At 39.5% G+C, this 25,529-nt stretch overlaps 1 protein-coding gene across 3 annotated transcripts in view; it reads left to right on the top strand.

The window, feature by feature from the left end:
- The window catches only part of AKT3 (AKT serine/threonine kinase 3), a 258,135-nt gene that overhangs the window by 110,849 nt on the left and 121,757 nt on the right, over window positions 1–25,529 (top strand). Inside the window, exon 2 of one of the 3 annotated variants that reach the window (XM_006135203.4) lies at window positions 1,123–1,194. The exons of the other annotated variants lie outside the window; for them this stretch is intronic. The gene's annotated coding sequence lies outside the window, so the exon portion shown is untranslated. The remainder of the gene's footprint in view (window positions 1–1,122; window positions 1,195–25,529) is intronic. 3 annotated transcript variants of the gene reach the window in all.

Here is a 25,529-nt window from a genome sequence, read left to right as displayed (position 1 = left end):
TGCTGACAATCTTACTCACAGTGGCTTCAGTGGAGTGCAGTTTTTCCAAATTAAAAATAATTAAGAACTACCTACAGCCAGCTCTGTTTCAAGAGGCTTGGGGGATTTACCATTCTGTCTGTTGAGAAGGAAGTAGTATCAAATCTGGATTACCATGATCTGGTAGCAGAGTTCACTACAAGGAAGTCCAGGAAGGTGGATTTCAGAATGTAGATGGTGTGACACTGATCGTGATCAGTCAGGTTTTATTAATTATATGAACTTTATTACAATTATAAACCAGAGCTACAATATAACTATTATAATTATATAGTTGGGTATTAAAGTTCACTGTAGCCAGATTGCTCCTGTATAAAAAATATTGGGAGGGAGGTTCTCATACAGGTGATTTGCCCTGGGTCATGCATCCCCGTAGGTATGACCCTTGTTAGACTAGATCAATGGTTCTTAACCAGGAGCACACATACACCTGGAGCATGCAGAAGTCTTTCAGGGGATACCTCAACTCATCTATATATTTGCCTAGTTTTACAATAGGCTATGGGAAAGCACTAGCGAAGTCAGTACCAACTACAATTTGATACAGACAATAGGGATGTAGAAAATATATAAAAATATTAACTGTGTAACCGATAAAAATTCTATTGGTTACACGGTTAACCATGGCTCAGCTGCCAGCTGCCAGTTCCCCATCTGCAGCACGGCCTGGCCAGGTGCTGGTAACGGCTTACCCATTTCCATCCCTAATAGACAATGACTTGATTCTACTGCTCTATATACTATAAACTGAAATGTAAGTATAATATTTATATTCCAATTAATTTATTTTATAATTATATGGTAAAATGAGTGACCAATTTTTCAGTAATAGTGTCCTGTGACACTTGTCTGATTTTGTAAGCAGGTAGTTTTTAAGTGAGGTGAAACTTTGCGGTATGTATGCAAGACAAATCAGACTCTTGAAATGGGTAAAGGAGTCTGGAAAGATTGAGGGCCACTGGAGTTAGAAAACTGTGGTTCCTTTTAACCCTATGATTCTAAGATTCTTCAACCCCTTTTCTGATAACACTGAGTGTGAGGCACTTTTTATTTAAAAAAAATGCTTTGTCTTTTCATTTCCAGGGCAGATTACTGGTGATATAAAAGGAAATCCTGACCACCAAAAGCTTGCAAAATGATAACACTATAAAAATAGTAAGTGGTCCTTGTTTTCCTGTTCATGACAATGAGTGTCGTACTTGTGAAATGACACCGATAGGACTGTTAAACCATTTCATAAAAAAAGCATCTTGTTACTACAGGTGATGCTTTACTGGTATGAACTTGCTGAGGATTGTAGTCTCAAAAAAAAGCGGGGGGGAGGAGGGGAAGGAGGAGGTTGGAACCTTGGTTTTATTTTGAGAATACAGATTGCAGCCAGCACAAACAATACTGAACAGGTAGGAGGGGGGAGGGGAAACAAAGTATAGGAAAACAGCTAATTATAGTAATTGCAGCTGGTTTCAAAGTACTTCTAACAGTTTGTGCATAATGCTTACTTGAAAGCATCAAATCGGTGCTAGTTGTGAAATAGAACACCTGTTTGTTGTTGAGCATGTGTTTATGCAGATGATTGTTGTTGTCAAAGCACCTTGATGTAGAGTAGTCCTGTTTACATTTACATTCTCCCCAAAGGATTAACAGTGTTCTCTCAATAAATTTGCAGTCTATTCTCCTCTCAAAGGCTGCTGTTTGGAAGGTGGTGTGAACGAGGCAACAAGTGCTTGCTAATCACTTGAATATACATAATTAGCAACAGTCTGGTGCACTGGAGTCTTTGTAGAACCATAACAATACTGATTGGCAGAAACAGATAACAATAGTTATGGTATGATGCTATTTGTTGACTATTTGAAGAATTTTTTAATATTTTCAGTGGGTATTTTGAGTTAATTATGCTTGTACTCCAAAAATCATTTTATCATATCTTTTCTATTAACTACATTGTATTAATGTCCAAGTTAAAGATAACAAGGAGTCTGGTTGAAACAAAAGACAGGACTATGCAGCACTTTAAAGACTAACACATTTATTAGGTTATTAGAGCATAAGCTTTCATGTTCTACAACTTGCAATTGATGATGCACACACATTGAACTTCATATTATGTGGGATATATATTTTATATATTTTATCCGTGTTCTTTGATATTGTAAAATCAATATGATTTTCAATTATATAATTATACTATTGTTTTTATGTATTCATGAAAACTGCTATGAATTTTGGTCCTTTTTAGACACTTTTTGGAGATCACTAATCTCTTTCTGTAACACCTTTTTTAACTAAATTTCATAGCATTAAATTTACCACTATTGTGGTAGCAATAATACAAGTGCTGATGGAGACAGGCTACTGCTGACTGGTTTTTAGCAGCCATGTTGTTCAACTCTTTTTCAAACAGGGCTAGATAGGAGGATGGTTAAAACACAGATGGGCAACCTACAATAGTGCTTTCTCCGTTGTTCCCATGAGTGGTGCTGTACTAATTATAACAATAGAGGGAAATTTAAGTAGTAGTAATAATTTCCTTATTAAAATATAACTTATAACTTAACAATGCACTATAGTGCTGTGATCTCCAACCTTTTCAACCACAAGATTACTTTTTCAGTTTAAGTGCAATGTAAAATCTACCCAAATACCCTTGCCCCATTCCTTCCCACCTCTTCTTTGAGGCCCTGCTTCTACACCACCTCTTCTCCGAGGTCTTCCCCTGCTCACTCCATCTCCTTTCTTCCCTCCATCCTCACTCACTTTCACCAGGCTGGGTAGGAGGTTGGGGTTGCAGGCTCTGTTCTTGAGCCAAGGGGTTTGGAGTGTGGGAAGAGCTCCAGGCTTAGCCCGGGGTGGGGAATTGAGATTCAGGAGAGGTTTCAGGGTGCAAGCTCTCAGAATGAGTTTGAGTGCAGGGGGACTCACATCTGGGGCAGGAAGTTGGAGGTGTAGGAGGAGTTTCAGGGCTGGGACAGGGGTTCAGGAAGCAGGCTCTGGCTAGGCACCGTTTAACTGAGATGGCTTCCGGATGGTGGAACAGTGGGGTTAAGGTAGGCTCTCTGTGTGGAGTTAGGTACAGAAGTGGGGGGAGGAGGGACACTCTGACATCAGCATTCCCCCTCTTCTCCCTCCCACACCCTGCACAGCAAGGCTCCCAGGGGGGCAGTTCCAAGGCAGAGGGTAGGAGCAGGATGATAGTGGGTGGAGGGGCAACTGAAGTGCCAGTGCTTGATAGCTTCCTGCCCAAACCAGTTAGGATCACCTGTCAGAGTCTCCAAGATCTACTGGTAAATCCCTATCTACTGGTTGGTGACCACTGCTATAGTGTATTTAAAATATATATATATTTTTACTTCTGTTTCTGTTGTATTCCATTTAACTAGTGAGAGTTCTTTAGCACCGCTGTTAACAATTTATCATGATTATCATGTCATTGATGATGAGTGAAATTAATAGTCCATGTTTTTTAATAAAGATATTTACTAAGTCATACAATACTATTTTTATATAATGTAAAAATCTGAGTGATATAACAAGAAAAGAGATGCTCATTTCCTCCAGTATTTAAAATAATCCGTGTTAAGTACCACCATCTAACTTTTAAACAATATATCAAAAATATGGATAGAGCATTCTTGGTTTCTAGCTCTTTGCACTGGTGAGATGAATACCAGTGAACATTTTAATTATTTAATACAAGTTGCCTAAGCAAAATAGATTATGGTGGTAAAAGAGCAAATAATAGAATTTTCAGTGCCCAGAGAAAGAAAATATTTTCAATAATTAACTGAAGGTTCTTAAAAAATAAATGCAGTACATTTTCAGTTTTCAAGATACCAGTGCTTGTGTATCAGAACTTGTAACTAATGTGCTTTATGCAAATCTCTTTTCTCAGTAAATAGAGTTAACAGAGAAGTTTATCCTGAATGTAATTAAGAGATGCTGGAAGGCTGGTGATAACTTTGCAGTGAAGAATCAAATAAATATATTATGAATGAATGAAAACCTCTGCTATGATAAAACATAGTAGTTTTATGAGAACCATTATCCAGAGAGTAATTATTAATGATTCACAATCATGACGGAAGGGCATAACAAGTGGGGTTCCGCAGGGGTCTGTTTTGGGATTGTTTCTGTTCAATATCTTCATCAGTGATTTAGATGATGGCATAGAGAGTATGATTATTAAGTCTGCAGTTGATACCAAGGAGGGAGGAGTTGCAAGTGCATTGGAGAATAGGGGCAAAATTCAAAATGATCTGGACAAACTAGAGAAATGATCTGAGATAAATAGGATGAAGTTTAATAAGGATGAATGCAAAGTAAGCTGCTTAGGAAGGAACAGTCAGTTTAATCTTGAACCAGAGTAAGCAAAAGTTATACTATGAGTAATAGACAAGCTGTGCCAAAAGTAGGTGTTTGACTGCAAGTCAGTGTTTTTCGGCACTAGACCTGCTAGTGCTGATAAAAGCACATGAAATATGTAAATACATTCCACCAGGACAGTACAAGGACCTCCATAAAAGTACATGATAAAATAGTTTGAAATACTAAGGGTGAAAGCATAACAATGGGTAGTGAATGCGTTGGAGGAAAATACAAAGGGAGTTACCAAATGTGTCATTAATGTGTCAGATGATATGTAAGGTGTGTATTATAGATTGTTTGTTTTTGCCTGTAAATGTTGAGGCAATTAGAGTTAACACTTTGGCCAGCCTAGGGGAGCAGTAGTAAACCCATACTATTGATTGAGTCCATTGTCACGAGTACAAACGCATGGGGCTCAGAGGCTATTTGGCTACCGATGACTGTTAATGTACTTTGACAGTAAACCTCACTCGGGTGCCTTTGTATTTGAGTCTGTGGTCTTTGGGGACTTTTGTAAAGTTTGTTATGCTAGCTACCTGCACAGAGCTGGCACAATTTACTGAGGGAGCATACGAAAACATATGCAGCTGAACGTTTATCATCACTGACAGAGCAGGAGATCTAACAGTATGCCACACCAGTGTATTCTGAATTTACTGCATCATTGTCCTGAACTACATTGGTGATCCTGACTGCTGATCTGGTAAGCCTTCCAGGAGATCTGTCAAGATGCCACACGAGTGAATCCTGAATTTACTATAGCACTGTCCTGAACAACTACACTTGCTATGAAATCCTGTATCTCTCTTCCTCACTTGCCAAAGCTGTGTGTCTGATTCTCCATGATTTTAAAGGCTGGCATCAATAACTTGTTTATTTGTCCTCCTGTTTGGGGATTTTCACTCTTCAAACCCAAACTCCTGCAGAGAAGTTAAAGAAAACTGGTCTATTCTTGGATGGAATTATTCTTTTGTTTTTCTTATATAAGAACTGTGCAGAATCTGATGCTCCAGATTTGGCTTACTCGGTGGTTGGTGTTGACCATGCCCCCTCCATTTTCGTAGTACAGAAAGTATGAGGCAGAACCCGGTAAAAGATAGTCATAAGGTATAAGGATTGTGACAGGGCAGGTTAGAGGGCTAGATGAGAGAGAGGGTTACTTCAGGGCAGCCAGGAGCAGCTAACCTGAGGCTATTAAGGGCAGAATGGAAGCAGCTGGGGTGGGGCTGCTATAAATCGATTTAAGGGCCAGGTGATTTGACTTCAGGCAGCCACGGGGCTTTTTAAAAAGCCTTCCCTACTGAGGGGCGGGGAAGAGAGTGGAAGAGGAGTTTGGAGAGTGGAGAGGAACTTGTAAATGATAAGGAGAGTCAGAGAAGCTGAGAGAGTCAACATCAGCATTGCCAGAGACCATAGGGGAAGGTGAGGGGCTCTGACAGGAAGTGTTTGGGCTCCCTTCACCCAGTAGCCTGAAACTCCAACCGGCAGCTGGGGAGGACTGGTCGCCCAGCCCCAGTTGCTCCACACCCTTTTAGCAGGAGAACTGAAGCCCAACCCTGGCAAACGCAGGTGTAGCCCAGTCCGCAAGACCTAGACTGTGGGATAGTAGACTGACTAGGGATCTGGGACCCAGGAGTGGAACTGACCCTGCCACAGGGTAGAGACAGTTTGTAAAATCAAACTAAAGTTTGTAAGTTGTACACAGACAGATTTCCCACAGTCTCATGTTCTGATGTACCATCAGCAGCAGATAAACACATAATCCTAAATGTTACTCACAAAGAGAGATCACTCATAGGAGACTTATGCAGACCCCAGTGTGTCTGAGAGTGGGAAATTTGTTCTGAATTTTTAGAATGAATTTATGACTATTGGAGGAAGCTGCAAATAGATAGTGATGGCTACAGAGTCCATTAGGAAAGTAGGCATTTATTTCACCTTTTGCTGGGATATGAGTTCCAGCTGCTCAGATGCCCAGCAGTCGAGTAGAATTCAACATAGAGACAGTCTTTTTCAATCCTGGGACAAGGTAAGCAGAAAATCTCCTGGGATATTCATTCTGTTCTTCATCTCAGATTGGCCATCGTGGACCTGGAACCCAGGAAAAATAAGCATGTCAATGTAAAATCTGAGGCAGCCTCTAACAAGAGGTGACCTATTGGTACAAGGCCCAGTTATCATTAAAATCCAGTTAACTTTAAGATCTTACACAGTATGGCTGTGTCTACACTGGGCCACTTATTCCGGAAAATCAGCCGCTTTTCCAGAATAAGCTGCGAGCTGTCTACACTGGCCCTTGAATTTCCGGAAAAGCAACGATGCTATACTGTACAAAATCAGCCGCTATTCCAGAAAAACTATTCTGCTCCCATTCGGGCATAAGTCCTTATTCCGGAACACTGTTCTGGAAAAGGGCCAGTGTAGACAGCCCAGTAGTCTTTTCTGGAAAAAAGCCCCAATCATGAAAATGGTGATCAGGGTTCTTTTCCGGAAAAGCGCGTCTACATTGGCCACAGACGCTTTTCCGGAAAAAGGGCTTTTCCGGAAAAGCAGCCTGCCAATGTAGATGCTCCTTTTCCGGAAAAACTGAAAATGGAATAGTATTCTGTTTTAAGCAGTTCTGGAAATTCATGCTAGTGTAGACGTAGCCTATAAGTATAGAATACGCAGCTTCTGAAAAGAAATGTCTTTTGGTAAAAGTCATTCCAAACATGATGATGATGTGCTTTTCCTGCAAGCATATCCATATGAGAGACTAGGATTTGGCAGATATTTTCCCACTCATGGAATGGAAGAGATGTGGAACTAAGGTCTTCTCCATGACTATGGTACTGAAATATCTTAAAAATTAATTTCACATGTAAATGAGGATCAAGACTAGAAAGGTTTTTTCATGAGAAGTATCAGCTTTGAGAAGACACAGCAACAGTTTACCTCTTGGAGTTGCTGCAGCTAGCCTACATTTAATACCTAGATTGTCAGTATACAGACCACCCCATAACATATTCAGTTTCTAAATTTGATATCAAGTTTGCTCACTGCTTCTTTATGTGAACTAGAAGACAATGTCTTAGATCACTATGATTCATTCTGTGTTCCTAACTGCTCATGACCTAAGAACCAACTGAGAGGTACAAGTCCTGTTCTTTGAAGATCTGTGTTTGATTTTTTTTCTTCACTAAAACTGTCAATATTGGAAATGTTCCATATTTTGTGGCAGAGATAAAAACATCTTTTTGATTGAATTAAGATGATAGATTTTTTTTATTCCAGTTCTAGACACTTCAATAAGCTAGGGGCTACCTTCTATAATTTTAGGAGGGTGATACAAATTATTTAGAAAAATTCAGGATTTCAGAGCTTTGGAATGCCATTTTAGCCTGCATGATGGCCCTTGAAGGGTGAAAAATAAAGCTACGTAGCATCGAAATTCACTCTTTCCAGAAGGATAAAAGTCAGGGAATTTTCTTTCACTTCAGGCAGAGAAGACCCAGATGCTTTGTAAGTACACTGTAATAGAAATAATAGTAAACAATTTTTTGAGCTGAAAAGATGAATAGATCATTTTTTAGACAGCCACTTAGATTATGCATAGCTTACTCTTTGGCTAAGTCTATACTGGCACTTCATAGCACTGTAACTTCCTGGCTCGGGGTTGTGAAAAAACAACCCCCTACCCACAGCAAGTTATAGTGCTGTACAGCACCTTGTGAACCAGTCTACAGCACTAGGAGCGGGACTCCCAGTGCTGTTAAACCACCTCCATGAGGAGAGTAGCTATCTAGAGCAGTGTTTCTCAAATTGGTCCACAGACCCACTCTGAGACAGCTGCTATAGGGCTACTATCGTTTGTTCACTTATCAGCTCTGCAATGACAGAGCCTCATGGCACCTATTGGCTGTGGTTTGCCATTTGCAGACAAGGGGAGCTGCGGGAAGCAGTATGACCTGGGCTGCTGCTTTTCATAGATCCCCTTGGCTGCAAATAGGGTACCACAGCCAATGGGAGCCGCGAGGCTCTGTGGCTGTAGAGCCGGTAAGTAAACAAACTGTAGTGGCCCGGTAGCAGCTTTCTCAGAGTGGGTCCACAGACCACTTTGAAAGACACTAAGCTAGAGAATAGCCATGTAGCTAAAATGTATCCTTATGTAATGTAATGTGTCTCAGCGTACCTTGCTAGACATCCTTTCTGATTAGCAGAAAGGAATGGTCTAATGCTGTTGACAAAGATGCATTAAGCAGGAAGTTTGTATTATTAATTTTAAAGCAGGAACACACCAACAGGGTTTGTCACCATGGTCACCCTTTTACCATTAGGATTGTTTTCTTTTTTAATTTAAGAGTGTAAGAATATTTTTGTATTATGGAAGAATTTGTAATAGCAATTGTTACTTTAATCTTAGACTTCAGGGGGTAGCTGAGTTAGTCTGTAACAGGAAAAAATTAAAAAACAACAAATAGTCTAGTAGCATCTTAAAGACTAAAAAAACATGTAGATGATATCATGAGCTTTCGTGGCCACAACCCACTTCTTCAGATGACTTCCAGCACTCCTGTCATCTGAAGAAGTGGGTTGTGACAACGAAAGCTCATGATATCATCTACATGTTTTGTTAGTCTTTAAGGTGCTACTAGACTATTTGTTGTTTTTAAAAAAATCTTAGAATATTTTGTACTAGATCTCTCTCCCAATGCTCATGCCATGGCCACACTTCAGTTTTAAGTGCTGCCAAATTGCAAGTACCAGTACCTGCAAAGGCAGAGGTAAAAATAGAGGTGGCTCTCTAGGGGCTAACCCTGGCAAATTGTATCTGGCCCATGGACCTGTTATTGCCGATCCCTGAACTGGTATGTAGAAATAATATCCCTCCCATTTTACAGTGCCGTGCTGCTGTTTTTGTCACCAGTTTTTAGTACCCTAAGGAAATGATCATTTGGAGGTTATTAAAAGCAATCAGAAATTATGAGTGTTTCATTAAGGTTCTATATGTTTTGTTCTTTCTTATACTAGGCTGTATGATCTAGATTTTTCCACATTTATTTTAAATCAATAATTTTCCATTAAAAATAGTATTTTGTTCACTAATTACTAAAGTAAAAGATTTAGAGTTTTATTATAACTTTGCTTATGGTATAACAAATACTGCTTTTATGAACAACAGTGCTTACATAATCTTAATGAAATGTCAATATATCTTAATGAAAACTTTAACCGGCATTCCCCCTCCCCCCCTCCGGTCCCACCACAATACCTCCGTGTCTTTAGGTGCACGTGGGCCTGACTGTGCAGCTGGACAGCTTGATGCCTCTGGCCATTGCAGGGCTTCTGACTGCCGGTGCTGTTAACTGATGTCATCAGCAGGACCCTTCTTGCCCCTCAGCCTGCCTTGAGCTGCCTAATCTTTTTGTCTTTACCTAACCCTTTACTTGAGTATCTAGCACATTTAAGTAACTCGCAACTGGCAAAGCTTTCACTGTATATAATATCCATTAGAGAAGACATTCAATTTTCATTTAAGTTAGACAATTTTTTTTTCTAAAGGAAGTTGCACCAAAGCTTCTGAGGAACATTCCAAAAATTAATGCAGTGGAAAGGATAGTTACTTTTCATAAATATATTAATTAAAACAGACATTTCTGAACCTTCAGCAAACCACTGCTTGTACAGATATAATATCTTTTGTGATACCACCAGTGTGGTGTCACAAATATCACTTTAAAGTAAGTTATACTAAGAATCACCAGCTAAAATCTCAGAAATGCCAATTTTAGAATTAGAATGAATGGGAAGAAACATTGCTTATAGAATCATAGAATCATAGAATCATAGGACTGGAAGGGACCTCAAGAGGTCATCGAGTCCAGCCCCCCGCCCTCAAGGCAGGACCAAGCTCCACCTACACCATCCCTGACAGATGTCTATCTAACCTGTTCTTAAATATCTCCAGAGAGGGAGATTCCACCACCTCCCTTGGCAATTTATTCCAATATTTGACCACCCTGACAGTTAGGAATTTTTTCCTAATGTCCAATCTAAACCTCCCCTGCTGCACTTTAAGCCCATTACTCCTTGTCCTGTCCTCAGAAACCAAGAGGAACAAATTTTCTCCTTCCTCCTTGTGACACCCTTTTAGATATTTGAAAACCGCTATCATGTCCCCCCTTAATCTTCTTTTTTCCAAACTAAACAAGCCCAGTTCATGAAGCCTGGCTTCATAGGTCATGTTCTCTAGACCTTTAATCATTCTTGTCGCTCTTCTCTGTACCCTTTCCAATTTCTCCACATCTTTCTTGAAATGTGGCGCCCAGAACTGGACACAGTACTCCAGCTGAGGCCTAACTAGTGCAGAGTAGAGCGGCAGAATGACTTCACGAGTTTTGCTTACAACACACCTGTTGATACAACCTAGAATCATATTTGCTTTTTTTGCAACAGCATCACACTGTTGACTCATATTCAACTTGTGGTCCACTATGACCCCTAGATCCCTTTCTGCCATGCTCCTTCCTAGACAGTCGCTTCCCATCTTGTATGTATGGAACTGATTGTTCCTTCCTAAGCGGAGCACTTTGCATTTCTCTTTATTAAACCTCATCCTGTTTACCTCTGACCATTTCTCTAACTTGCTAAGGTCATTTTGAATTATGTCCCTATCCTCCAAAGAAGTCGCAACCCCACCCAGTTTGGTATCATCTGCAAACTTAATAAGCGTACTCTCTATCCCAATATCTACATCATTGATGAAGATATTGAACAGTACGGGTCCCAAAACAGACCCTTGAGGAACTCCACTTGTTATCCCTTTCCAGCAGGATTTAGAACCGTTAACAACAACTCTCTGACTACGGTTATCTAGCCAATTATGCACCCACCTTATCGTGGCCCTATCTAAGTTATATTTGCCTAGTTTATCAATAAAAATATCATGCGAGACCGTATCAAATGCCTTACTAAAGTCTAGGTATATGACATCCACCGCTTCTCCCTTATCCACAAGGCTCGTTATCTTATCAAAGAAAGCTATCAGATTAGTTTGGCATGACTTGTTCTTCACAAACCCATGCTGGCTATTCCCTATCACTTTATTACCTTCCAAGTGTTTGCATATGATTTCCTTAATTACCTGCTCCATTATCTTCCCTGGGACAGACGTTAAACTGACCGGTCTATAGTTTCCTGGGTTGTTCTTATTCCCCTTTTTATAGATGGGCACAATATTTGCCCTTTTCCAGTCTTCTGGAATCTCCCCTGTCTGCCATGATTTTTCAAAGATCATAGCTAAAGGCTCAGATACCTCTTCTATCAGCTCCTTGAGTATCCTGGGATGCATTTCATCAGGACCTGGTGACTTGCTGACATCTAACTTTCCTAAGTGACTTTTAACTTGTTCTTTGTGTATCCTATCTTCTAAACTTACCCTCTCTCTGCTTGTATTCACTACGTTAGGCACACCTCCAGACTTCTCGGTGAAGACCGAAACAAAGAAGTCATTGAGCATCTCCGCCATTTCCAAGTTTCCTGTTACTGCTTCTCCCTCCTCACTAAGCAGTGGGCCTACCCTGTCCTTGGTCTTCCTCTTGCTTTTAATGTATTTATAAAAAGTCTTCTTGTTTCCCTTTATGCCTGTAGCTAGTTTGATCTCATTTTGTGCCTTTGCCTTTCTAATCTTGCCCCTGCATTCCCATGTTGCTTGCCTATATTCATCCTTTGTTAGTTGTTCTAGTTTCCATTTTTTATATGACTCCTTTTTTATTTTGAGATCGTGCAAGATCTCCTTGTTAAGCCAAGCTGGTCTTTTGCCATATTTTCTATCTTTCCTACACAGCGGAATTGTTTGCTTTTGGGCCCTTAACAACGTCCCTTTGAAATACTTCCAACTCTCCTCAGTTGTTTTTCCCTTCAGTCTTGCTTCCCATGGGACCTTACCTACAAGTTCTCTGAGCTTATCAAAATCTGCCTTCCTGAAATCCATTACCTCAATTGTGCTGGTCTCCCTTCTACCTTTCCTTAAGATCATGAACTCTATTATTTCGTGATCACTGTCCCCCATACTGTCTTCCACTTTCAAGTTCTCAACTAGTTCCTCCCTATTTGTTAAAACCAAATCCAGAACAGCTTCTCCTCTTGTAGCTTTTTCAGCCTTCTGAAACAGAAAGTTGTCTCCAATGCAGTCCAGAAACTTATTGGATAGCCTGTGCCTCGCTGTGTTAGTTTCCCAACATATGTCTGGATAGTTGAAGTCCCCCATCACCACCAAATCTTGGGCTTTGGATAGTTTTGTTAATTGTTTAAAAAAGGCCTCATCCACCTCTTCCACCTGGCTAGGTGGCCTGTAGTAGACTCCTAGCATGATATCACCCTCGTTTTTTACCCCTTTTATGTGAAACTTCAGCATATTGAATAATATGACTGCAGATTTTTAAGGTAAACAGATACGTTCTAGAACTGCCTTTTACATCAGGAGTGTACTAGAAACCCAGTAACTGCACAGTTTTTTAGTTAAATTGGATTCCCTGCCCCCCCCCCCCCCCCCCCCAAATTTCTGTTGCCTCTTAGTGGAGCAAAAAGCACAAGTTAAATAAGGAGTATTATATGGAGTTAGGTGCAAATCAGAAAAACGGGGACAAAATTTCTCTTAGGTTGTTGCACTAGGCTATGTAAATTAAATTTCTGTGATCCGCGTCATTTAACTTGAAAGTCCTACCAACGACAGAAAGTTTGCAATTAGGGCTGTATACATGTATTTAAGAAAAATTCAAGTTAAACTGGAAACTGTCTAGGTTTGTACACTAGTTACAAAAATGGTGGAGGATGAAAATATTTAATGAATTCTAAATTCCTGGGTCCGAATGGTCAAAATTATAGGTAAGAGAACTTTATCTCAGCTAAGTAAATATGTTTGACATTTACACTTCTTTCTTAAAAAAACTCATTGCAAAAGAAAAGCGCTAAATTATATTTTTACATTTAAAAATTGTTTTGTGATTCTCATTCTGACTTGATTATAAGTAATCAAATACAAATATTTTAGAACTTACAGAGCATGTAAACTAAAAAAACTTAAGTTATGTTTTAAGGACATTTGATCTTTATCTGGTTAAGGTCTTTTCCTGTAAGCTGAAGAAAGTATATTATTGATTATAGTAATTTTGTATTTAATGTTACAGTGCTAAGACAACTTGAAGAAAAATCTATTTTTCGGCTTCCTAATGTTGACACTTTTTTTAAACAGCAAAATTGGTTGATGTAGTTGATGCGTGATTGCGATGTACAGATAGATGTTAATATATTTGACTTCAAATGATTTTGAAGATATTCAAAGCACTTTTCAAGGATATGTTATCATACAGCTCTCATGAACATTTAGTAAATTATACAAGCCTTTAAAATTTCTGACTGGTTTCATCTGTGTATATATATACATGTATGTCTAAACAGAACTTAGAAGGTGTAATTCATAGTTTTGGCAGACATTCTTGTGCTAGCTCTGCTTGAGCTGTCTCACTAAAATTAGCAGTGTGGCCATAGCAGCATAGCTGGCAGCATGAGTTAACCATGCGAGTATGTGTCCATGTGGTTAGGCTGGACTGAACTTAGATGCCTGTCTACTGGCCCCATGTCACCACAGCCAGATTGCTATTTTTACTTGCTAGCTGGAGCAAAGCTAGCATGTTTACCTCATTGAGCTGAGAATCACATCTTCCAGATGCTGTATAGACATATTTTAATCCCTATATATGTATAAAAGTTTAATATTAGAAGAGTTATTTGCCTGCGTCAGATATAAAACTATAGTAAAGGTGGTTATTAAGGTTTGTCATGCATTTGTTACAGTATACAGCAATATCCTTTGTTGGGTCAGTAGCAACACCAGTGCAGAACCATGGTGGCATCTCTTCTTTCAGGTACAGCTGAACTTAGAAACTCTAATTAAAATGTCCATTTTGTTGTTTCAAAACAATGGTCATTTATGGCTGAATATACAGATGCAAAAGGTGCCATACTAAATCAGACCAGTGGTCCACCTAATCTGCTATCCTGTCTATTACAGTGGCCAGTGCCAGACTCTTCAGAAGAAAATGAAAGAAATTGTTAGTAATCCCTTGATTACCTTCCCATAGGTTTCATCCTACAAAACAACTAGCAACCATAAGAGAAGCTTCTTCCTGTGGCTATCTCGACACTACATCACACTTAGTACTTTCTACTTCTGACTCCTAAGAGCCAGAATTCTACCACATAGCAAAGATCTGGCCTTAATGCAATACAATATACTATGTATTAATTAGTAACATGGGATTTCAAAAAGTGACTAAGTTCAGAGTTTTAGATATCTGCCACACACCAAAAAAATCTGTTTAAAAGAATCTTTTTCTTTCCTATGTTAAGCCATACTTTGCATACAACCGATGTATACTTTGTTTGAAATGTAGTCATGCAAATGTCCTCCTGGCGTACACACCACACCCCACCCCGTGCTGCCTGCTTTCTCCTCCTCCCTCCAACCCAGACAGATAGGCTATGTCTACACAATGACTTTTGCCGCAAGAGCCTGTGCAAATGAATCACAGATTAGCATTTTCTTGCGCTTTATTTGCATACTCTCTTTCGTTCTGTTTTTGTGCTAGGGGTTTTTGTGCAAAAACAGGCAGTGTGGCATAAAGATCTTCCGCAAAAAGGAAACATGCCTGTTTTTGTGCAAAAACCTCTAGTGCAAAAACTGAGTGAAAGAGTACGCAAATAAAGTGCGAGAAAATGCTAATCCACGTTTCATTTGTACAGGCTCTTGCGGCAAAAGTCATAGTGTAGACGTAGCCATAGAGTGAACTGCAGCAAGTGTGTCAAGAATACCCCAAACTCTCTCTCCACCTCCACCTCACTGCACAGAAGCCTGCACCTATTCACCCCCCTTTTCCCACCTACCCCAGTGCAATCTGCTCCCTCGAACCCAGGTGGGGGCTGGGATGAAATCCTGCTTCTCAAACTAGCAGGCACCAGAAGTCTGTCCTGTCCTAACTCCTAGCTAAAGCACAGACAAATTATCCACACCGCCCCCACTTCACAGCACAAACTCCCCCCACCTCTACCTCTCCCCAGTGCCAACACCCATCCACCCCTTCTTTCCCCACTTACCTCTTAACAGAGGCTTGAGGGTGCTGAGTTCCTGCCTCTCTCTCCTTGCACAGACAGGACTCTGCAAACTCTCCTCTTCTGACTCTGCCTTAGCCAAATACTCCCTCCCTCCTCCTCCTCTTCCTCCCCCTCCACCCCCCAGTCACTTATTGTTGCCTTATCTCTCTTGTTTACTTGCTCTGGAAGCTACTCAGTTTCAAACATGGAGCAGCTCAGTTGAGCTGCTTGCTTAGCGACATGATGCCGTGCCCACCGCTGGTCAGCTGAGCTCCCTGCCTGTGCAGGAGCTTTGAACTTTTGAGCGGAGCTCAGAAAATAGCTGTGTGGTTGCACAGCCATGCAGCTTACAGGGAATTTAGGTCACAGGACAAAAAGGCAGGCTAGTTGGTTATAGATTGTAATAAGTCATAAATCCAATGCTTTATTATGACCATGATTTTTGATATCTATGATTTTTATGAAACAAAAAACTGGACTATGTAGCACTTTAAAGACTAACAAGATGGTTTATTAGGTGATGAGCCTAATAAACCATCTTGTTAGTCTTTAAAGTGCTACATAGTCCTGTTTTTAGTTTCAGCTAGACTAGACTAACACGGCTACATCTCTATTAATATTCTATGATTTGTATTGTCCTAAGCTTGTGACAGATCCAGATATTTAAAAAAAGAACACCCATACACATTTGCTCTTGTCCTTTCCCTTTTTTGCCTCTGCTGTTTTCCTTTAGCTTATCTATACCATTTGTTACTGTATATGTCATTATCATATTCTTTATTAATCTCTTCCGTGACTGAAATAGTCCCAGTCTGTTCATTCTTTCTTTGAATTCTTTCTTTCTTGTCCTTTGCCTTATTTCTCTACTACTTATACATCTTTTTGAGAAAGTGTGACCAGAACTAACACAGTATTCAAGATGAATGCATATATTTACCTGCATACAATGGCATTATATTATAACATTTTCAGTATTACTTTATATCCTGTTCTTTTTATACCCTAATATTTTATTTTTTTCCCCAAAGGTATACATTAAGCAAAAGATTTCAGTGAGCGGTCTAGAGTGGTTATAGTTAAGATTCAGCATTGTTCTGCAAATTATTTCTTTTGATGTGCATTACTTAGATTTCATCTATCTTTCTTCCCATTTTAACAACTTGTTAGGCCCTCTGAAATTTTTCATATGCTAGAGAAACATAAATAGTTTTCCATCTCACATTTCTGGGTCATTAGTGTATTTATTAAGCAAAACTATTCTTAATATAGAATCACATGGCACTCCATCTTGGAAAATTGACTAGATAATTTTATTTTGTTTCATTTCTTTTAGTTAGTTTCTAATCCATCTCATTCCATAGCACTTTACCTCTCTTCTCCATCACTACCAAGTTTTCTTAATTCTTACTGAAATCTTTTATTAAGTGCAAATGGTCAGCTAATTTTTTTATTCATAATTTTGCTGATGCACTCAGTTAATTCCAATGGGATAGGCATGTAATTCAGAAGCAGTGCTGTGCTGATTTGTCTATTTTATGTAGATTGACCTAATATGCTTTCTAAGCCTTGGTCTACACTAGGGTGGTATTTCAAAATAAGCCCTCTTAGATCAAATTTATAAGCTGAGTGTCCACACTCCCAAGCATGTTATTTTGAAATAATGGGTTGCTTATTTTGAAATCTGTACTCCAGCTTTCCATGGAGAATAACGCTAATTTTGAAATAGCTATTTCAAAATAGTATTACTGTGGACACTTTGGTGCCACTATTTCAAAATAACTACTCCCCAGAGTAATTCAAACTAATTACTCCCCAGTGCTTCCTGAGGTAGTGCATCCACATTAATGTAGACTGCCTCGGACTAATTTTGAGGCTTCCCCGTAGCAGAGACATGTTTTTTCGATTTCGTAAAATCAGAAGTTAAGTGAAATTTAGTTATTTCAAAATAATTTCCTAGTTTAGACATGCCCTAATTCGGTTTTCAATTGCTGATTCAAATAGTTTTCCTGGTACTGAAGTAAGGATCACTGACCTGTAATTCCCTGAATCACCTTAGCCCCTTTTTAATAAGAAGTATGAAATTTGCCACTTCCTAATCCTGCACTACAAAGTTATTTTATTAAAAAGTTTGCATATTATTGTTTGTTCAGCACCTTAATTCTTAAATGTCTTTAGAAGTCTTGGATACATACTATCCATGTTTGCTTTTTATCATTTTGTTCCAGCATTTAATCTTTTGACACCATGGCCACTGACTGTATCTTGTCTTTGTTACCTGAAAATTGATTATTCACAATCGTTTTCTCCTCAGTATCTTCTGTAGTGAAGACTGGTTAAAAGAAATCATATAGTTTCTCTACAATACCCTATTTCTCAGTTGCAGCTTTTATGTAGATGGAATGATTCTCTCATGGTGTTTGCTTTAATTTATTTTTATTTTTTATTATTCTGTATTTGCTCCTCAAAAATCTGTCCTAACCCTCCAATATCTATCTTACGTTTTGTCTGCATTGGTTTATGTTTCTTTACAGGTTTGGATTTTCATTTTCTGAAAGAGAGTGTTTGTTTTGAATCATTTCTGAACATTGCCACTCAACCATAGTTTATTTTTTAAAAGCAATTATGAGAGTCTTTCTTCCTTTTTTTGTTCATCTATATGCCATATCTCCTCTGACTCTTATGGTGTCATATGCTTTAGTATCATCCAGGTATAAAATAAGGGTTTTCATTGCCTCACTTTAACATATGGTTTTTAACTTGTTTCTTTCGTTCTTTTCTTTTTTTAAAATTGTCTTTCCTTAAGCTTAATATCACCATAGAAGTTTTTGGTATAGTTCCTCTCCTGAGGATGGTTACATTTAATTATTTTGTGGTTATTTTTACTTAGTGTATGAAATATACTTGTTTCTTGAACCAACTCCTTTGTGTAGCATAGGACTATAATGAGACTAACGTCTTCTCGTGTTCTAGAACCAGCTGTTTCCAGTAGCAATAGCTTAAAAGTGTCAAGAAATGACTTCTCTAAACTTTCACAATTTTGATGTTTGATTAGTTTGTGTTGAAGATAAAACACTGAAGTGGACACTACTTCATTTTGGGAGGAGGCAGTTGTTTTGTAGTGTGCTAGTTTGGTATGCTAGGCCAGCATATTAAATCCAGGCAGTTTTGTTGCTAATTACACACAACTTCTCTGGAGTATCGGATATTCAGATCCATTTTATGAATATGGTAGCGAGAATAACAACTGTAAAACAAAGCACTGTGCATGTAAGTGACTGTTAGCGTGTATTTCAGAAGGGATAAATGCTCACCATATGGTACAATTACTGTGTCCAAGTTTTCAAATTAGCTTCTCTCATCCTCCTTATTACTGTCTTTAAAAAGAGAGGGGAAAAAACGCAACATGATTTATCTACTCTGCAGCAGAACTCTTGACGCAAAACAGCAGCCCAGTTCTGTCCAGTTTTTTTTCCTTAGCATAATAGAGGCTGTCGGACTTTTTTATACTAATTACTGTGTGAGCCTCAGATGAACCCCCTTCAATTCACAGGGCTTTGTTAAGGGAGGAGCTGTCAATGTGTCTGCCCGTTTGCAGCTGTGCTGTGGCTTTAGCTTGCTTAACATTATGCTGCTTTTTAGACTTGACAGAAGGGTTTTTTTTTTATTAAGGCAAAGCAGCCTTGTAGCGAAATGGTTTAAGCAGCTGCATTGTGGGGAAACACAAAGAAGTTATTATTGTGTCTGTTTGGGGGGGTAGGCTGGAGGGGGGAGATATTCGGCTGCTGTTGATGCCGATTGTTGACTTGCCATCTGCCAGATAGGGAGAAGAAAAAAATGACAGCTCCAGCAGGGTGTTCAAGAGGTTGTTTGGAGAGACGCATAAACATGTGCAGATGTCGAACTGAATAATGGCGAGAACTTGAGACGGTTTATGATGCTGCTGTTGTGTATGCATATACAGAATGAGTGTATTTGGAGGTTTTAGTTGGGGGGAAGGGTACATACTAATTATCATTGTCTCCCACCTCCATACTTTAGTTTTGTTAATTAGTTCAGGAGTTTAATATTTTCCCTTCCTCGATTGTTGATTTCAAACTTGAACCTTTCCGAGAGAGAAATGAAGTTTTCTTTGCTATTTTTAAGTTTTTGGTAAATTTAGTACTGATGGAAATACAGTAGCAAAATAATTTTGATCCCAAGAAATGTGCAGATATTATGTAAGCTCTCTTATGTAGCTTTGCTCAAGTATCTCAAGAGTGGTACGTTGTGCACTCCCACTATCACAACTTTGGCCATTCCTGTGCAGAAAATGCCAGTTAGAAATTGTCTAAAATTCTGTAAAAGTAGGGAAACACTAAAGGCTAGTCCTAGACTAGGAGACTAATTTTATCTTGCAACTTGATCACATTTTGAATTCTTCTCTGTTGGTGAAAGGCTGCTCTATTCCTGAAGAGCATCAGCTAGCTTCCTTTCATATTTTCCTAGGTATTGAAAATTGCACATAAACCAGATTTTAAACCACTGGCTTCAATCACATATTCGCCCCTTCTCTCTTCTTTATGAATTTCTGGATTCACTTGAAGACATAAAAGTATGAAACATTTTGACTGGAAAAGGGGTACAGAGACATATGGAGGACTAAAGTTGTCTCCAAAGGGATAGTCTAAACATAGTCTTTCTCTATTTGTCAGGTAATTTCTTTCTTTAGATTTGTAAGTGGAAAGTTAAATCTACAGGTTCTTAAATATTAAGAACTAGACAATGTACCTATTGTTGCTCAGGTCTTTAACTCAATTTTTGTTTTTTTTGGGAAAATAAAATGAAAATATACGTTTCATTTTTAAATCATTGCTTTGGGGTGGGGCTGGGGATGAGAGGCTTCTCTCACTGCAGCAGCTTGGGGCTATGTGAGAAATGTCTCTCTGTGGCCGCTGCAGCTCCACCGGGCACAGACAGGGCAAGGGGTGCATGGCCCCAGCCAGTCCTTTTCACCTACCTGGTAATCATGTCTTTTTTCTGTAAGATTTTATAAGAAGCAAACCCATTCCAGAGACATCTTATTTTTCTGGCGCAACAAATCCCTTATCTTGCTTTAAGTTATGAGAGAAAGCTATATGCCGAATTTGGTGGTCCTAACTCTTACCATTTAGGAGCAGTTCTTGAACAAACAGACAAACTCTCTCAAATATATAGTAAATAAGTTTAGAGAGACAAGGTGGGTGAGATAATAGCTTTTGGTGGACCATTTTCTGTCTGTGAGGGAGAAGAGAAGCTTTAGAGCTTAGACAGTATTCTTCTTTAGCTCTGTGTAAGTTTGAAAGGTTGTGTCTCTCACCAGCAGAAGTTGGTCCAATAAAGACGTATCTCACATTTCTTTCTAATATATGGATCAGCACAGCTAGAATAGCACTACACAGAAGAGTTAAGTTTTACTGTTCTGTTAGATTATTTTGATGGAATAAAGATATTGCCCAAAGAATGGTAATGAAATAGTAGTTTGAAGTGTCCATGTACTTTTGACTTCTTTTCTGTTTTTTAATGTCAGGATACAACAGAGATTTTGCGTAGTCACTGAATGACTTGAATATTACAAGAAAGAACTTAGCAGAAATTGTATTCTGTTTTCACAGGAAAAATAAATATACCAGTCTTAAATCTGGTAAGCACATTTTCTTCAAGAATACTGGTCTGATCAAACAAACTGATAAGAGGACTTCTTCTTTAGTCTCTGAAGGCAGAATTTCAGCCTTCTTGACATAATGATAGGAAATATTTTGGGATTATTATTTCAGTTGGAGTTTAATTGAAAATTCAGATGTGATTGCTTCCTACCAAGTAATGCTTTCTACGTCTGTGTCCTTGTAGAGATTTTGCAAATAGTGAGTCATCTTTTTGCTTGCTGGGATGGCATTTCTTCATGGGATTCATTCCACGTTCTGTGTTCTATAGCTCTGAAAGATCATGGTTTTTCAAACTGGTCTTCCATCTTATTGTTTGATGCAGTCATGTCTGAGGGTAAATTCATGAAAACAAATACTGGAAGTCAAGAGAAAACTAGGCATATTACTTTTTTGGAATGTAAATTTGCTTATCTCAAGAGAAGCAAGAAATACAGTCAGGCTGATCTATATATTAAAGTTATAGACAGTATAGACCAGGTTGCTTTAAGAAGCAATATGTTATTCTTTATTATCAAGAAATTCTAATAAAAATAGTTTATTTTAAAATATTTATTTCAATATATATTTTTTAAAGATTGTCAGCAGGGAAGTTTATTCAAAGATCTTCTTTGTACACCTCATGTCAGTTGAAAGATGTGAATCTATACTTCCGTTTTGATAATTACTCACAGATTGTGCTGGATAAGATTATGGACATGTTTTTAAAAATTCAGGCCACAGTTATGAAGAGTTAGTGATATGTTGGCCATATTTAGAACTGATCTTTTTTGTGTCTAATTTGGGCTATAATTAAGAAAACCTTGCTAATTCAGACATTTATTTTTTAGGATCAGGACCCAAATTTGTAACTGAATCCGTAAACACGTATGCATTTGAGTACAGGCAGTCCCCGAGTTACGCGGATCCGATTTACGTCGGATCCGCAGTTACGAACGGGGATTTTCTCGCCCCAGAGGACTGGAGTGGCGGGAGCCAGCAGACCAGGGAGACGCGGAGCAAAGCGGCGGAGGACCCGGGCCGGACCCGTGGCGCTGATCTGGAAGCGCCGCGGGTCCGGCCCAGGTCCTCCGCCGCTTTGCTCAGCGTCTCCCTGGTCTGCTGGGGGAGGGAGGACGCAGCTAGTGCCCCTCCCCCCCAGCAGACCAGGGAGACGTGGAGCAAAGCCCGGGGCCTGTGGTAGAGCAGGTGGGGCGCTGCCGGTTGGTCCCGCAGCACCGCTCCTTGGCGCTACTGGATCAACCCGGCAGCACCCCAGCTGCTCTGCCCCAGGAGTCCTGATTCAGCCGCTGCTGATCAGTTTCAGCAGCGGCTGAATCAGGACGCCTGGGGCAGAGCAGCTGGGGTGCTGCTGGGTTGGTCCAGTAGCGCCGAGGAGCGGCCGCGGTACTGGACCAACCCAGCAGCACCCCAGCTGCTCTGCCCCAGGCATCCCCAAGTCAGCCGCTGCTGAAATTGAACAGCAGCTGACTACAGGAAGCCCGAGGCAGAGTTGCTCTGCCCCGGGCTTCCTGGAATCAGCTGCTGATCAGTTTCAGCAGCAGCTGACTTGGGGATGCCTGGGTTTCTTAAGTTGAATCTGTATGTAAGTCGGAACTGGTGTCCAGATTCAGCCGCTGTTGAAACTGATCAGTTTCAACAGCGGCTGAATCTGGACACCAGTTCCGACTTACATACAGATTCAACTTAAGAACAAACCTACAGTCCCTATTTTGTACGTAACCCGGGGACTGCCTGTAGTTCCATTGAATGTGATTGGGCTACATCTCAAGAGTGAAGAGGGAATAAGAATAAGGTTTAAGTTGGTAAAATAAGCTTGTGCATATTCATATTGAGGATATGCATTATGTAACTGTGTGTGCAAATCTTTGATCTGAAAAGTGCATCAGTGGTTTTGTGAGAGTACATTAGGTATAAATGTAAGAAAACACAATTTTAAGAATTGAGTCCAGACTTGCTAAATTAGAGATCTATGCTGGATTTGTATAGGGCAATCACTTTCTTTTTTTCTTGTTGACTATTTTTAATGTTTTCCTGTCTATTATATATTTTGAAGAGTTTGTAGATTTGTTTGTGCAAAATAAAGTCATATTTCATGATTATCTGCACATACAAAATTTTGCGTAAATAATCCTGCCACTTAAATTAGCTGAATGCATTACTTTTTACACTGGAATATCCTGGGTGAAAGGTTTAATAATTATTTTTGTTTTTCACTGGAAAAAAGTCATGACATGATTAGCTTTCATAAAAATATTTGCTAACAAAATTAAAATCGAGTCACCTATCCAACTGTCATTTTAGTGCAAAGAGAATGTTTGCTGTTACAAATCACAAAATAACTCAGATTATTTATGGAAAGAGTAATGGAAGCGTTACAAGTTTCTGATTCAAATCTACTATGTATGGTAATTATTCAGTACAGTGAATAATGTTTGAAATTGAAATCCTACAAATTTAAAACTATTCTTTTACTTCCCATTTGCAAGCACATTGATAAAAAATTCTATTACATACATTTAATTTTTTGAACTTTCCTAAAAGTGTAATCTACGTAAAATTACTTTGCCCGGTCAGTGACGGGCCTCACCAGCTAGTATTTGTATATTTAAAGAAAAAGTTATTGAGAGTTTACTGCGGAGGAAAGAGTTGAATGATGACTACAGTCTATAATAGTACTAAATTTGGAGACAATAGGACAGAGATTCAGTCTAGTACTTTAAAATAGGAAGGTTATTTGTTTAGAATTAGCAAACAGGTCAGCAAGGGAATTCATTGGGTATGGTATTTAGCTAAAGGGTTTTTGCCTTTTTGTTACAAGCAATCTGAGAATAAGAATTACCATTATGTAGTTTTCTTTTTAATAAAGTCAATTAAAATATTAATTAGCACACAAAATAGACCACAGGAATTGTCATACTGGATCAGACTTGGTTAGGCTTGGAAGTGTTACATTTTTATTGGTAAATGTTCATTTCACCACACAAACTGATGAAAAAAAATTCCATGGATAATTGAAAATTACAGGAAGGCAAAATTAAGAAATAGCTAATTAGGATTTAATTTAAGGATATTTACTTCATTTTGACATCTGATATTGACTGTGTTTTATGGTTCTAAAGCTTTAACGTTTTGAATCTCAACATCCACTGTTATAAATATTTGGTGGTGGTGGTCAGTGTTCCCTCTAAGCTGAAGGACAGCAGAGCTTCACAGGTGATTAATCAGCCCCGCCCAGGCAGAGGCTCAGGGCTTTGTGCATCCTGGGGACTGGGTTGGGATGATTAATCACCTGTGAATCTGTGCTGCTGCACAACTTAGAGGGAACACTGATGGTGTTGTCGTTGTGTTGGTCCCAGGATGTCAGAAAGTTGAAGTGGGAAAGGTAATAGCTTTTATTGGATTAGCTTTTGTTGGTGGAAGGTACAAACTTTTGAGCTACCCACAGTTGTTCTTCAGGTCTGAGGAAGCTTTGCTTCCTTCCCCACTCTTGTTCTGCTTTACTTTCTACTGTTACCATGGTGGCATCTCCTGTAGGGTGTTTCCTTTCTGTAGAATGGCGACTTGTGGCTTTAGATCTTAGTGTAAGCTTCTTCAGTAGATTCATCTTTAAGCACAGTAGCCCTTGCAGCCTGTGGTGCAGTGTGATTCCTATGGTTTTCAAGTTTCCAGTTTTTGACTGGAAAGTTGGTTCGAAAAGGAGACCTGGCAGTGTCTTGCCACCACAGACGTAGGGTGAATTGAGGGAGTGGCAACCTGTCATCTGACCCTGAAGAGGCAGCTCCTAATGCAGCACACATGCACTGGCTTGGGCGGTTTCTTCGAGGAGCATGGTTTGCAGGGCTACAGCAGGAGATATAGTGCAGGGTCCCATGGTGACAGGGGTAAGGGGCTCCCAGCAGATATGAAATGTTCCCTGTGAGGGAAGGAACAGAGATTGCCCCACCAGCCATTGTTTCCCCTGGGTGCCCTCTCAGGCTGCTGGTAGGAAGGGTTGGAAGGGTTTTGTTACACCTCAGACCTGCTAAGGAACAAACCTGGACAAAGGGTGGGCTAGAGCAGTATTGCTTTTGTTGTTGTTTATTGGTACAGATTCTTAAGAGTAAAGTGATACACAGGTCACATTCATGCCGGCAGTTTGGAGGCAGGCTTCAAGTGCGGTGTAGATTACTTTTGATTTCGCTGATGGCTGGAGTGCTGGCAGGGTGTCAGCTTCCTGGAGACTTGACCACAGTGTTCCTTGGGAGATCCTTTCGGATCTGCAGGAGGCTTTACTTCTCTGGGCTGGTCCCAGATTTCTGCTGTGATGTTACATTT

The sequence above is a fragment of the Pelodiscus sinensis genome, chromosome 3, assembly GCF_052426305.1.
Source record: "Pelodiscus sinensis isolate ZL-2025 chromosome 3, ASM5242630v1, whole genome shotgun sequence".
Classification (NCBI taxonomy): Eukaryota; Metazoa; Chordata; order Testudines; family Trionychidae; genus Pelodiscus; species Pelodiscus sinensis.
This window is presented reverse-complemented; position numbering and strand designations above follow the sequence as displayed.